The 11651-nt window shown below is 38.3% G+C and overlaps 1 long non-coding RNA gene across 3 annotated transcripts; it reads right to left on the bottom strand.

The window, feature by feature from the left end:
• Positions 1–3267: 3267 nt before the first annotated feature.
• Positions 3268–10547, bottom strand: LOC148743098 (uncharacterized). 3 transcript variants are annotated; one of them, XR_016002227.1, is made up of 5 exons: positions 10325–10547; positions 5669–5826; positions 4979–5208; positions 4520–4557; positions 3268–4387 (listed from the first exon to the last, which is right to left on the bottom strand). It is a non-coding gene; the product is annotated as an uncharacterized LOC148743098 (long non-coding RNA). The 3 variants fall into 3 exon arrangements; XR_016002220.1 differs by having other exon boundaries at positions 4520–5208; XR_016002224.1 differs by lacking the exon at positions 10325–10547 and adding an exon at positions 8483–8740 and having other exon boundaries at positions 4520–5208.
• Positions 10548–11651: the final 1104 nt, after the last annotated feature.

Raw genomic sequence — 11651 nt, 5'->3', positions numbered from 1 at the left:
GTCTCCCGTGCGCATATCATTTACTTTCTCGCGAGTTATTTAATGCACGCCTGGATATTTAAGGAATTAACATGCGGGCTATTTTCATGAGAACAAAAACCGAGTTTCTAAAATTAACTAATTCCAATCCTATTGAATAGGTTTAAATAACACATTTAGTCTCTTAACTTGATACTCCATTAGATAAAGAGAACAGTGCTTACAGAAAGCAATAATGAAAGCCCAAAAGGTCCTTTTGGACAACATCTTCCTGTTTTCTGCGGATGGCCTGAGGGGAAGTTTGAAGATCGATTAGAGTTTCAGAATATACTCAAATAAATATATCTTATCAGAAGTTTTGTTGTGTGGTATTGCTGATTGTGTTTACGAATTGTGCCGTATTTTGACGAGCCCGTAGGGCGAGAGATTTATTATCCAACACGCCAAATTATTATTTCAGTGCGGGCGAATTTCGCGGATATATCTGGAGTACAAATATCGCGTGATCTTTGTACTCGTCTCGCGCATTATTTGTACTATATGAAGCACATTTGGATAATAAATATATCTTATTAGACGTTTTGTTGTGTGGTATCGCTGAGTATTTTTACGAGTTGTACCGTATCTTGACGAGCCCGTAGGGCGAGTCAAAATACAAATAACGAGTTTCAGCGCGGGCGAATTTCGCGGATATTTATTTACGGGGAGTGCGTGACAGAAGTATGCGAAGCGGAACGGAATTGGCGCGTTGTTGTGTTGCTGTTTCTATTTTCTTCATTAAATGAAGAAGTTTTCTGGTCGTCAAGCTGTTTTTCTTCGTTCGATTCAACTAATGCACTTGGATCTATATTTGCCAGCCATTCTGACTCTTCGTCGTCGGAAATATGATTCAAATTGTCCGCCATTTCTTTCTTATTTCGTAACTACAATGCAATCCTTCGCTTGCGCGATGCAAGGAAACCTGGTTAACCGGTACTCTACAATAGACGAGTACAAATACCGCGTGATATTTGTACTCGTCTATGGCGCTATTTGTACTCGTCTAGGTGTAGTTGGATAATAAATACATTTTATTAGACGTTTTGTTGTGTGGTATTGCTGAGTATTTTAACGAGTTGTGCCGTATTTTAACGAGCCTGTAGGGCGAGTCAGAATACAAACAACGAGTAAAAATACTCCGGCGATACTACACAACAAACGTTTGATAAGAGATTTACTATCCAACACGCCAAATTGTCATTTCAGTGCGAGCGAATTTCGTGGGTATTTCTGGAGTACAAATATCGCGTGATATTTGTACTTGTCTCGCGTGTTATTTGTGCTCACGAAGAGCATTTGGATAATAAAGTAAAGTAATGGATAATGCGTTTTTATCCAGGTGAAGCGCACTGTATTTTCGTGGAATCTTGTGATACACGACAGATCTCAGATTCCGCGTCTGTCTTCCTCACAAAGAAGTTAAAAAGGATAAAATGAAGCCATATCATAATCGTCATGTATTATATAAATTTTTGAAGACACTGCTGTACAGAACTGAAGCTTTAACGGGGACTTCTCTGAACCATATTTTAGCACATTTGACTACTGAATAAAAACGATTTATGTTGTCACAATATTATGAAATTGTCCCTAAACTGGAAAAGAAGGTTGGTAAAGAAATTCTTGAAAAAAGTTATTTCTCCCCTATCTTACGATTACATTTTCTCCAGTGATGTAATGTTCAAAGTTGTCTTATTCTTCTACGGTATTTCTGCTTTATTCGAGCGCCAGAAAGAACGTGTCGCGGTAAACAATTCACTGTATAAAAAATGTGGACATGTTGTTATTATCCCTGCGAACAAATCATAAATAACTACTAAAAACGTAGTATGGGAAACAGCGTTAATCAGTTTTAAAATTTCTGAACTTCGATTTCATTTCTGAGGATTGGGCGAAGATTTTGAGGACAGGCCTGAGTAACTACGATTTCTCTATAAGCCCTTTAAACGAAAAAAATGGAGAGGTAGTCTGAATAAATAATTGCCATGTTTAAATTCCATGGACGCAAAAAATGTTTTTTTTCCCCTGTGGAATTGAAATATCATCCTTTACTTGGTTCTTTGGATGTCATAATTTACTGTCATTTAGTCTTGTCTTTTTTGTACATTTTAAATATCAAAAAGGAATAAATTAAATACCTGAAATATATTTTCGCTGCTCCCTCGCTTCGATTCAGATCGAGTGCCTTAAAACAGCAATGAAGTCATACGCAAAAAAGCAGGCTGCATACGGCTTTTCCAGATCATTATCTTAAAAAGACATTCTAATGAGGGAGTTTTCCATTCATTTCAAGTCACAATGGACGACATCCTCAAACATATGTGCTATAACGTCAGGAATTGTGCCTTCCGCTAGTTTTGCATTTCTATAGATATAAAAGGTTTTGTCAGTTTTACATGGCGTGAGTCACCAGCTTATTACTGTTTGACAACGAAAAAAAAACCAATAACATTTTATCCAAAGGAGGCTTCTTAACGGGTTTTTCAGTAATTTAGAAAACATATATCAATAGAGACAATACAGAAAAACCAGCAAACTTGGAAAATTGAATTGATCATTTTGAGGTATGCTGTCGCCATAGAGATAGATGTTACGTCTTTTATTTTAAATTATACTCAAGAAGTTAGCCGAGTTTATGAACTAGACCCAGTTTCTTGCCTTACTCCAAACATATTCAACAAAGATTTTGAAATCACATGTATGATTTTGGACCAATTTACTCTCCACTTCAATGACTTAACTAGTTTACACTTAAAAGTCTTTGAAATCACACTTGGACAACAGATGTTATGCCTCGATCAATTCAGAGCTTCAACATCGCCTCTTGTGGGCCAAAATATGTACTGATACCCGACCCAACTGACGGATATCATAGTCATTTTTCCTTTTTTATTCGCCGGGGGGGGGGGGGATGAGGGGGAGGGGGATAAAAGTTAAGATCAGTGACACCAACCCAATCCTCCCTCATTTTTATACTCCTCTGCTACTGTCGCACAGTTTAATAGCACGTTTTCTTTTACTAACTGAACACCTTAAACCGGCCATCTTTTTTATATGAGGCTTTCTAACATAAATGAACACAGTACGCATCTTCTGATTGGTCAGTTCAGTTTCCAAGCGGATGCTTTATTATAGGGCCCGCATTTGATCGGTGACAACTAGTTATGTCATAAGAGCAATGAAAGGCGTTTTTCCGGGCTCCAAAACACAATCAAATAACTGGGGACGTAGAGAAGATACGAAGGCGAGTGATTTTTAAACTTCTTCTTTGAAGTTTTTTTATTTAGGTTCCAGTACAGCTTCTTTTGAAAGCCTCTCTTTTTCAGAGCATTCTTTTCCGTTGAAACCAGCTTATCACATCTTTGAGAACTGAGATATCTCAGCGCTACATCGCTTATCACTGATTTATGTAGTTACAAAACACTTTTCGAAACTTATTCTTGTTTTTCTCGTTGCCATGTTCCCACCAATAACGTAGCTCCATTTTCTGCCTTTAAAAGCACACACAACCCACAATTCCTCTATTCGCTCCGACGAAGGGCTAACGCTCGAAACGTCAGCTTTTGTAATCGTTACGGTGGCCAATTTACCATTTCAACTTTGTTGATGTATCCAAATTACTTCTCGAAACCGACTTTGAAATCAGGGCTCTACAGGACAACATCGGATTGAACTTAACAAATAACTTACACTATCTTTGAAGCTTTTCCTGGTACTGAAAAAGAGTTATCACATAAAATAACTAGTGTGGACAACTCTAAATCACCAAGAGATTCTTCATCTAACCACTCAGAAACTTCCTCTTTTGATAAAAATTTTTTCCTTCCATCATCAACGCAATAATTCTCAAGTAATACCCCACCACACATATATTTTCCACTCATCCTGGCTTCTGTTTCATCCTGACAAATCGCATAATTTGGTGAGAGGTCCATTCCAGCCGTTTTATTTAATTTGGTTTAGTTGCTCCCCTGTCTGATAACTTCCATATTTGGTTTGTATAATTCTCATTATCCTGACAAGATTGTCACGAATGCTTGTTGTGATCCCTAAGGCTTCTTGTATGTGAAACTGCACCCTTGCTACCACAACTGTGGTGTGGAATCTGAAGCTCAAGCATTAATGCATCGTCCAAGTCATTACCGAAGTCACAATCACCAACTTTACGTTGCGTAACACAACCACTATTGTCAAATTACGTTACATCTTGTTTATTTCTTGGGACACCATCTTCGTTTAAGTTGTTCTCGTTTGTATTAAGCATCTCTACCATTTCATCATTCCTAGAATCATTTAGTTTCTGCTCGCATTCAGATAACAACTTACAAAGCTCTGGATCATCAAAATCATTAGTTGAAAACTCGTCAAACTGAAAAATGAAAATACACGGTTTTGAAAGATTTTTAAATGAAGTAACAAAAGAGCTCATGATGAGATTAATAAACCACACTCCATGAATCGTATTCAAATCATTTACACAGGGGAATGATTATTCAATTACCTCACAACTTGACAACGGATAGATTTCCTGTGGCTTTTCTGAAAGTAACCAAACGATACAGGGTTTGCAATTGCTTTTTTTGAACATACGACAGTAGGCTATGACTAGTTTATATGGTAAAAAGTCTTTTATCCCCTCAATGCTTCCACAAATAGCGCAACCGATAAAGCTTTCCCAATGTTTGGGTAATAAATAGATGAGTCTGAAATTTAGTTAAGCACTTCTCGCCGTTAGGAAAATACTCCAGACTTCTCCCCGTTTATTTTTTAAGGCTTCAGCTTTATTTTCTTACTTTTGCAAAGCCTGGAAAATTCTTCGCAAAAATCCATACCTTTCTTATAATTTTAAGAGTGAGCATCTCTTGACTATCTTGACTATCTTGTTGAAGGATTGTGAAAAGCTAGAGTAGTGCTGGTAAAGATCTGAATTAGGCGGTAGGTAGATAGAACTGAAGGTTACCTCTCCAGTTCCTGGAAAAAACCCTGCCATACTTTGCATTTCAACTGGAACCTGTGCGAGAACTCTCCCTGAATCGTTCTTCTGCATTTTAAGTCTGCTGCCCGACAAATCCTAAAAAATGTTGTGTTTTCGGCAGCCAGACCATACCAGGGGAACGATGGTCAATCCCTCTACAGTCGGGGTCGTGGCATTTCTGGTAGTAAACACCAAGTCTCAAGTCTGCCACAATCCTAGTATAAAAAAATTAACTGCGTGTTGGTGTATTTTCCACAATCATTGATTCACCTTTCTTATAATTCATGGATGATATTTTGTTTATTAACCTCATTTTCTTTAAAGGGAGTTTGGATAGCCTCCATCATTCACCACTTGCAACGAAATGTGGGTTTAAGTTGACTACTGTAAATCATGTCAACAACATAAGTGCCAAGCAGTAGAATCATCGTGATGCAAACCGAAAGTAAACACATTGCAAGGCAAAGAAAATACATGCATTTTATATGATAAGCTGAATAACACGTGCAGTCTGATTGGTTCTTACTTATGATCTATTAGAGGAGAGACGCATAGATGACGTCACCATTTACACTATTTGCTTTATAACAATATAAATTAAATAGATTTCAAGTTGCAGTTATAGATCACAGAAGACATTCAAATGTGGAAAGACTTATCACATTTTGACGTTACCTGTGACCTACTACAGAACAGATGAACGGAAACATGGTATCTGCTTGTTCTTCATTGCTAAAAGAGTGGCTTTTTGGCTTACACCACGTTGTTACTCTTGTAAAAAATTTCCTGTTACAATCAACATCAGATATATTTTCCAGGTGGTGACAAACATACTGAAAAAGAGAAAAAATATTCATATTTATTCCATGATATGTGGTCACGTCAACATTCCAGAATTGTCATAGGAAGAAAAACTAGGTTATAAAGGACAAATAACTATAATTGAAGAATGTGCCAAAACATTAGATACTTTTGGAAATGGAAAGACTCTTGGTAATGACGGCAACCTGCCAAATTTTACAAAACTTTTTGGAGCTCTGTAGGTGAGCTCACGACAGATATGCTTTTACCGTATTTACCCCTGTATAATGCGCGCCTATGTATGATGCGCACCCTTGTTTTTAACCTAATTTATCAGAAAAAAAGTTTTTCACGACAAAAAAAGACAAGTTAAATACTCGTACAAGTATTTATTAAGACAACAAGAATGTGAAATTTACTATATCGTGAATATCAATATCTTTAATTTGCTACTTAGTTATTTATGACATTATTGTTTTCAAACTTAAGAACTTCAAGCGAGGCCTAGCTAATTTGACGATTCCATGGCCCGGTAAATATTATGAGTGTGCAACAATATGATTTTGTGTCATACCATCGTATCTTTAGAATTTTCAAATTTTCTGGCCGTAAAATCAAGTAAACAACACTATAACCACGATGAATTCCACTGCGTGCCCTTAGTACATATAAGAAATTTGCGTCTTTTCGCCTATAACAGCAAATCAAGAACTGCTTTAAATAAAGCTTTTGTCCTGAAATATTTCTAGCTCGCTTTCTTCTTGCCTCTCATCAAAAAATTCCATGTAACATGAGATCTCCTCAGAAGCGGCCAAATTTGCATATGCACTCTGAAATCTGATACATCCTTCCATACATACATACATACATACATACATACATACATACATACATAAGCTTTATTTATCCTCGGATTTCAGTGTAGCTTACAAGCTAGTATCTCCGATCCTAAGTACTAATTTTAAAAGTTACAGCAAGAACAAGGCTAAAAAGATAAAATATAATTCATAACATAATAATATAATAATATGATAACTATTAATATAATAATATAATGTAATATTAATGTAATATTAACAGAAACCGTGCACTAACAGTTTGCGCTTAAATTCACTATAATCTACAGTCTTTCTAAAGTGGTCAGGGAGGGAGTTCCAGTACTTAACAGATGAATAGCTAAAAGAATTTAGACCCTATGTGGTTGGAAACGGCTTAGGAAGTGATAAAATATTGGTGCCCCTTAGGGAGTAAGCAGTAGATCTTAGCTTGATCAGTTGTTTCAGATAGCACGGATATTTATCAAGATGGAGACAGTTGAATATACAAATCATTATATTTTGTATCCTCCTGTTGGCCAAACCACACACACCTGCCTTGTCTAAAGGATCATCATAGTTCGAGTCCCAGTCCTTTAAAACAAATCTTAAAATAGTCTTAAAATAGTCAAAAATAGTGGGAACTTGATGTGTTGTAGGGTATAGGCACTGCCAATTTTTACTAGCTTTTCTAGACATTTGGTACAAAGTGTGCACAGGTGTTTGTGAATAGAATTCATCTGAATAGAGGAACAAAAAATTAATGTTTTTCAAGAGTGAAGTTCAAGAAAAAAGTGTGGGCTTGTAATATTATCTTTAAGTCTTTTCTCAAATAAAATGTTAAGTTTGAAAATTTATGAACATGAGAAAGATCACCAGTACTCCTCAGTGTTAGTTGGGGCACTCTCAGTCATGTGATGTATTTAGACCAGCAGAATTTGAGTGAAGCTACTTTATGGATTATAATGAATAATGAGTAATTTCCACTTAGATACTTACACAAGGAAGAAGAGAAGGAAAGTAGGTTATGAGAAAAATGAGACTAAAATAGTTTTGCATAGGTAAATTGAATTAATTTCAATACATTTGTATCAGAATTAAATTTAAAACTGACAACCGGAACAAAATTGGAACATAACAAAAAAGAAGTTCAGACTTTCTCCTTGAAGCTCATCTTTTCTCTTAATTATGAAAAATTTAATGTCTTATTCACAGCAGTGGTGCTTCCAACTTTATTTTTATCTAAACAAGAAAAGCTGAAGAAGGGCTTTAATATCCAGTGGGTCAGTGGGATTGTAATAATCAGATTTATGTATTTTCTTGTTCACACGTAGATGGGCCAATAACCGGGGGCCAGGGTTAAACATGTGTATGTGAGTAGTTGTTTTGTGGCGGGTTCGTGGCCATTTTCGATGAATTATCGTGAATATACGTTAATTTAGCACTTTTCGAGGCCTGATTCTGCCATTCACGTTAAATTATCGTGAATATACATTAAATTTAGCACTTTCTGTGCTAAATTTCCTGTGCTACGCGCTACGCATGCGTAGCGCGTAGCACAGGATGTGATACACATGTGATACCCATATGATTACGTTTCTCTTCAAAAAAATTATCTTGATCACTAACAAATATTCATCATGGATGTAGCTAGCTTCTCAAGAGACTTGGACCTCAAACTCGAAAACGATCGCATGCGTAGCAAGATTTTTCAAACCATACAAGACTACAAAGATACACAGCAAGGTCTTGCTCTTCAACGCGAGAAAGAATTTAAGCCGATCACAGACGAAGTGTCTAAGGTCAAACAAACAATAGACGAGCAACAAAACAAAATCATTCAGAAATTGGATGAAAATCAAAAAGCTCTTACTCAAGATCTATCTTTTCTCAAAGAGTTAGACGCTATTGAATCGCCACCAGATTCTCCAACTGCTCTTGAACCACCACCTAAACCGAAAACAAAAGTCCCTGACCCAGACATTGGTTTCAACCAAGACGAACTTGAATATATTCAAAATATCGGCTTTCCAACACCTAAAGATGCATTCAAACGAATACTTGACGAGGAATTTGATCACGATAGACTCCAGATAGATTTAATTGATAAAATCAAGAGAGCAAACCATGTAAAGGCCGGACTCTCCAAGAATAAGGAGAAAAATAAGGATAAGATCGATAATATCGTGCGACAGATCGACACGTTGAAAAAATATGCAGAGCGCATTAATTTACTCTCGGGTGGAGAGAAAATACTTGTCACGCAAGGTCAAGGCCTTAAGGGTCACAAGCGTAAATATACACAGGCAAAACGAAACGCTTACAAAGTTGATAACAACGGGCAATACGGTGGACTACTCATCAACCCAACTCGCTTAATAAACGAAATGATAGTTGAAGCGATCGATCCTTCAACCGGTTCTACTGTCTTTGAGAGACAAGGCGATAAAAGCACCGTTAATCTCTTAACAAAGCGATTTAATCCCAAGACAAACTACTCGCAAAAATCGAAGGAAATATTCAAATCTCTCACAAAACTCGCTAACCTCCCGATGCATAAATCGTCTGGTAAGGCGAAAATGACTGGAGGAGTTATATTTACCGATTTCCATGATTTGAAAGAGAGATTAATTAAATTGACAGGCACTATAGACGCGGGTAACTCGTCTATTCAACTTCGCAATGAGGTAATCGAGATTCTCGATCACTTCCTCAAGAAGAATGAAATTTCGAGGGAAAATTATTCAGCATATGTTCAAAAATATCTAAGCTGAACGTAATGGGTGAGCTTGCAGAATTAATCGCGCTGAACAAGGAATTGTTGGAATTGTCGGCACTTCTTTTGTCATATCATAAACCTCCGACTCCCATCGATCTCAGCTCTCTGAGTTCTTCGAGTGGAGTAAGTCACGATTTTACAACCACGTTCAATCCTGTGATGAGGTTGGACCCAAACACTACATACTATGTTGCCCTCGATGAGATCGCAATGAGCTACTCGTGGTACAACGTGAGTAGCAGCTACAACAACAACAAACTGAAATATAGCCACGATTCTGGCAATACGTGGCATGAAATCGAATTTCCAGACGGAAATTTTTCCTATTCCCAATTAAACGCTTATATCCAGAGAGAGCTCGAAGCCTCGAAGCATAGCAAGACGGGTATAGAACTCAAATTTGTCCCGGCACTTTTCAAATGTCTAATCGGTCTCGAGAGTGGATATCAAGTTGACCTTCAAACCGGAGACTTTGGTGATCTCATCGGTTTTACAAAGAAGATTGTCACAGCTACGTCCTACGGTGACAAGCTGCCGGATATCACTCGCTCGGTGGATGATATTTATATCCGAACGAATATTCTCTCAGAGAGCGTAGTCGGTGGCAAACAATCGGATGTTCTCTACCGATTCAGCGTAGACAATTTGCCACTCTCATACCCCTTCCATCTTGAGCCGAGGCAGAAAAAGTTCAGCAAGATAAACACAGGCGCTATCAGAGATTTGCGAATCTACATAACTGATTCCCTGGGGAGGCCGCTCGATCTTAACGGCACGGCCGTTTCACTAACACTTTTGCTGAAGTGAATAACATAAAAAATAGTAATTTATTTCATTTCCCTTGAAATAAAGAAAGCATAGCTATGGTTCGAAAACATATGCGAAGGTCTGCCGATGGCAAACTCATATTACATAATATTGATGATGATTACTCACCTCAAGAAGGTGAAGGGATTTTCGACGTCCTCAAGAGTGTGGGTTCAAAAGTAGCTGCAAAGGTTACAGGTAAAGCCGCGAAAGAGCTTGCAACGAAAGCGGCGACGAAAGCGCTTGAGAAGGGTGCCGAGCAAATCGGCGAGAAGACGGGCCGGCTGCTTGGAGAGAAAATCTATGATAAATTCACAACACGAAGCGCTGAACACGAAGTGTCTCCACAAGTGTCTCCGCAAGTCACGCCGCAAGTTACACCACACGAAGTGTCTTCGCTAGTCACACAACACGAACACGAAGTGAAGAGAAACAAAGGAGATCAGCTTGTAAAGCTACTCCAAAAAGATAAGAAACCGTGGTCATCATCACCCTCAGCAAGCACGCCACGACCTACCACGCCTAGTACTAAAAGTACTAAAAGTACTAAAAAAGAACCCTCAGGGGTGTTTAGCGCGCTGAACTTTTTTTGTGAAAAAAACAATCTCAATCTCTAACAAAATCAAACAACTACGTTATGTCTTCTATGCGAACCTCAAAACACGCCAAGGCGTATGAATTTTACTCATACGAACTTGATACACCGCTGCAATCAGCGCCAGCCAACAATAATTATCAGAAGAAGGATGGTTACAAGTTCACTGTAGACACCTCTTCCGCTGCTGAATCAGTGCCTGACTGGTACAACGCCTACTTCGAAATGGATGTGAAGCTCACCAAGATGGATAACACCACGTACGGTGCCGCTGATGCGGCAGCTATTATCAACGGAGGTTTCAGTCTAATCGAGGACATCAAAATCTCTTTTGACGGTACACGTGTACTGGATCTCCCCGCAGCCAATCATGCTGTTAACGTGAAAAATCTTACTGAGATGACTGATGAACACGCGAGGAAGGTAGGCCCCCCGGCAGTTCTTTTACAAAGATACAGCCACCGGAGCTGGGATCCAGAAGTATGCAACACTCGCTCTTGATGGGAATGCTCAAAACATTGCGCCAACTGACAACGCGAATTACAACGAAGGCTTTGCTAAACGAAAGACTCTTCTCGCCGCAGGTGCTGAGAATAATATCCACCTACCGCTCAACAGGTTTGGGTTTTTCGACTCGATGGAGAAACAATTAGCCCCCAACGGAAGAGTTTCAATCGAGGTCAGGCTCGAAAGTGATGCTAACGTCTTGTTCAGATCAAATGCTGCTGCGGCGGGGCGTTACATCGTGACTAAGTTCAAATTATGGGTGCCTATCATCAAATTTAACACCCAAGGACTCAAGGTATTTATGAGTGATTATCTTAAACCGCACTCGTGGAGCTATCTCAAGGAAGAGGTGAT

Source organism: Stylophora pistillata, chromosome 1, assembly GCF_964205215.1.
Source record: "Stylophora pistillata chromosome 1, jaStyPist1.2, whole genome shotgun sequence".
Classification (NCBI taxonomy): domain Eukaryota; kingdom Metazoa; phylum Cnidaria; class Anthozoa; order Scleractinia; family Pocilloporidae; genus Stylophora; species Stylophora pistillata.
Note: the sequence above shows the minus strand (reverse complement) of the source record. Positions and strands in the feature narration are given on the sequence as shown.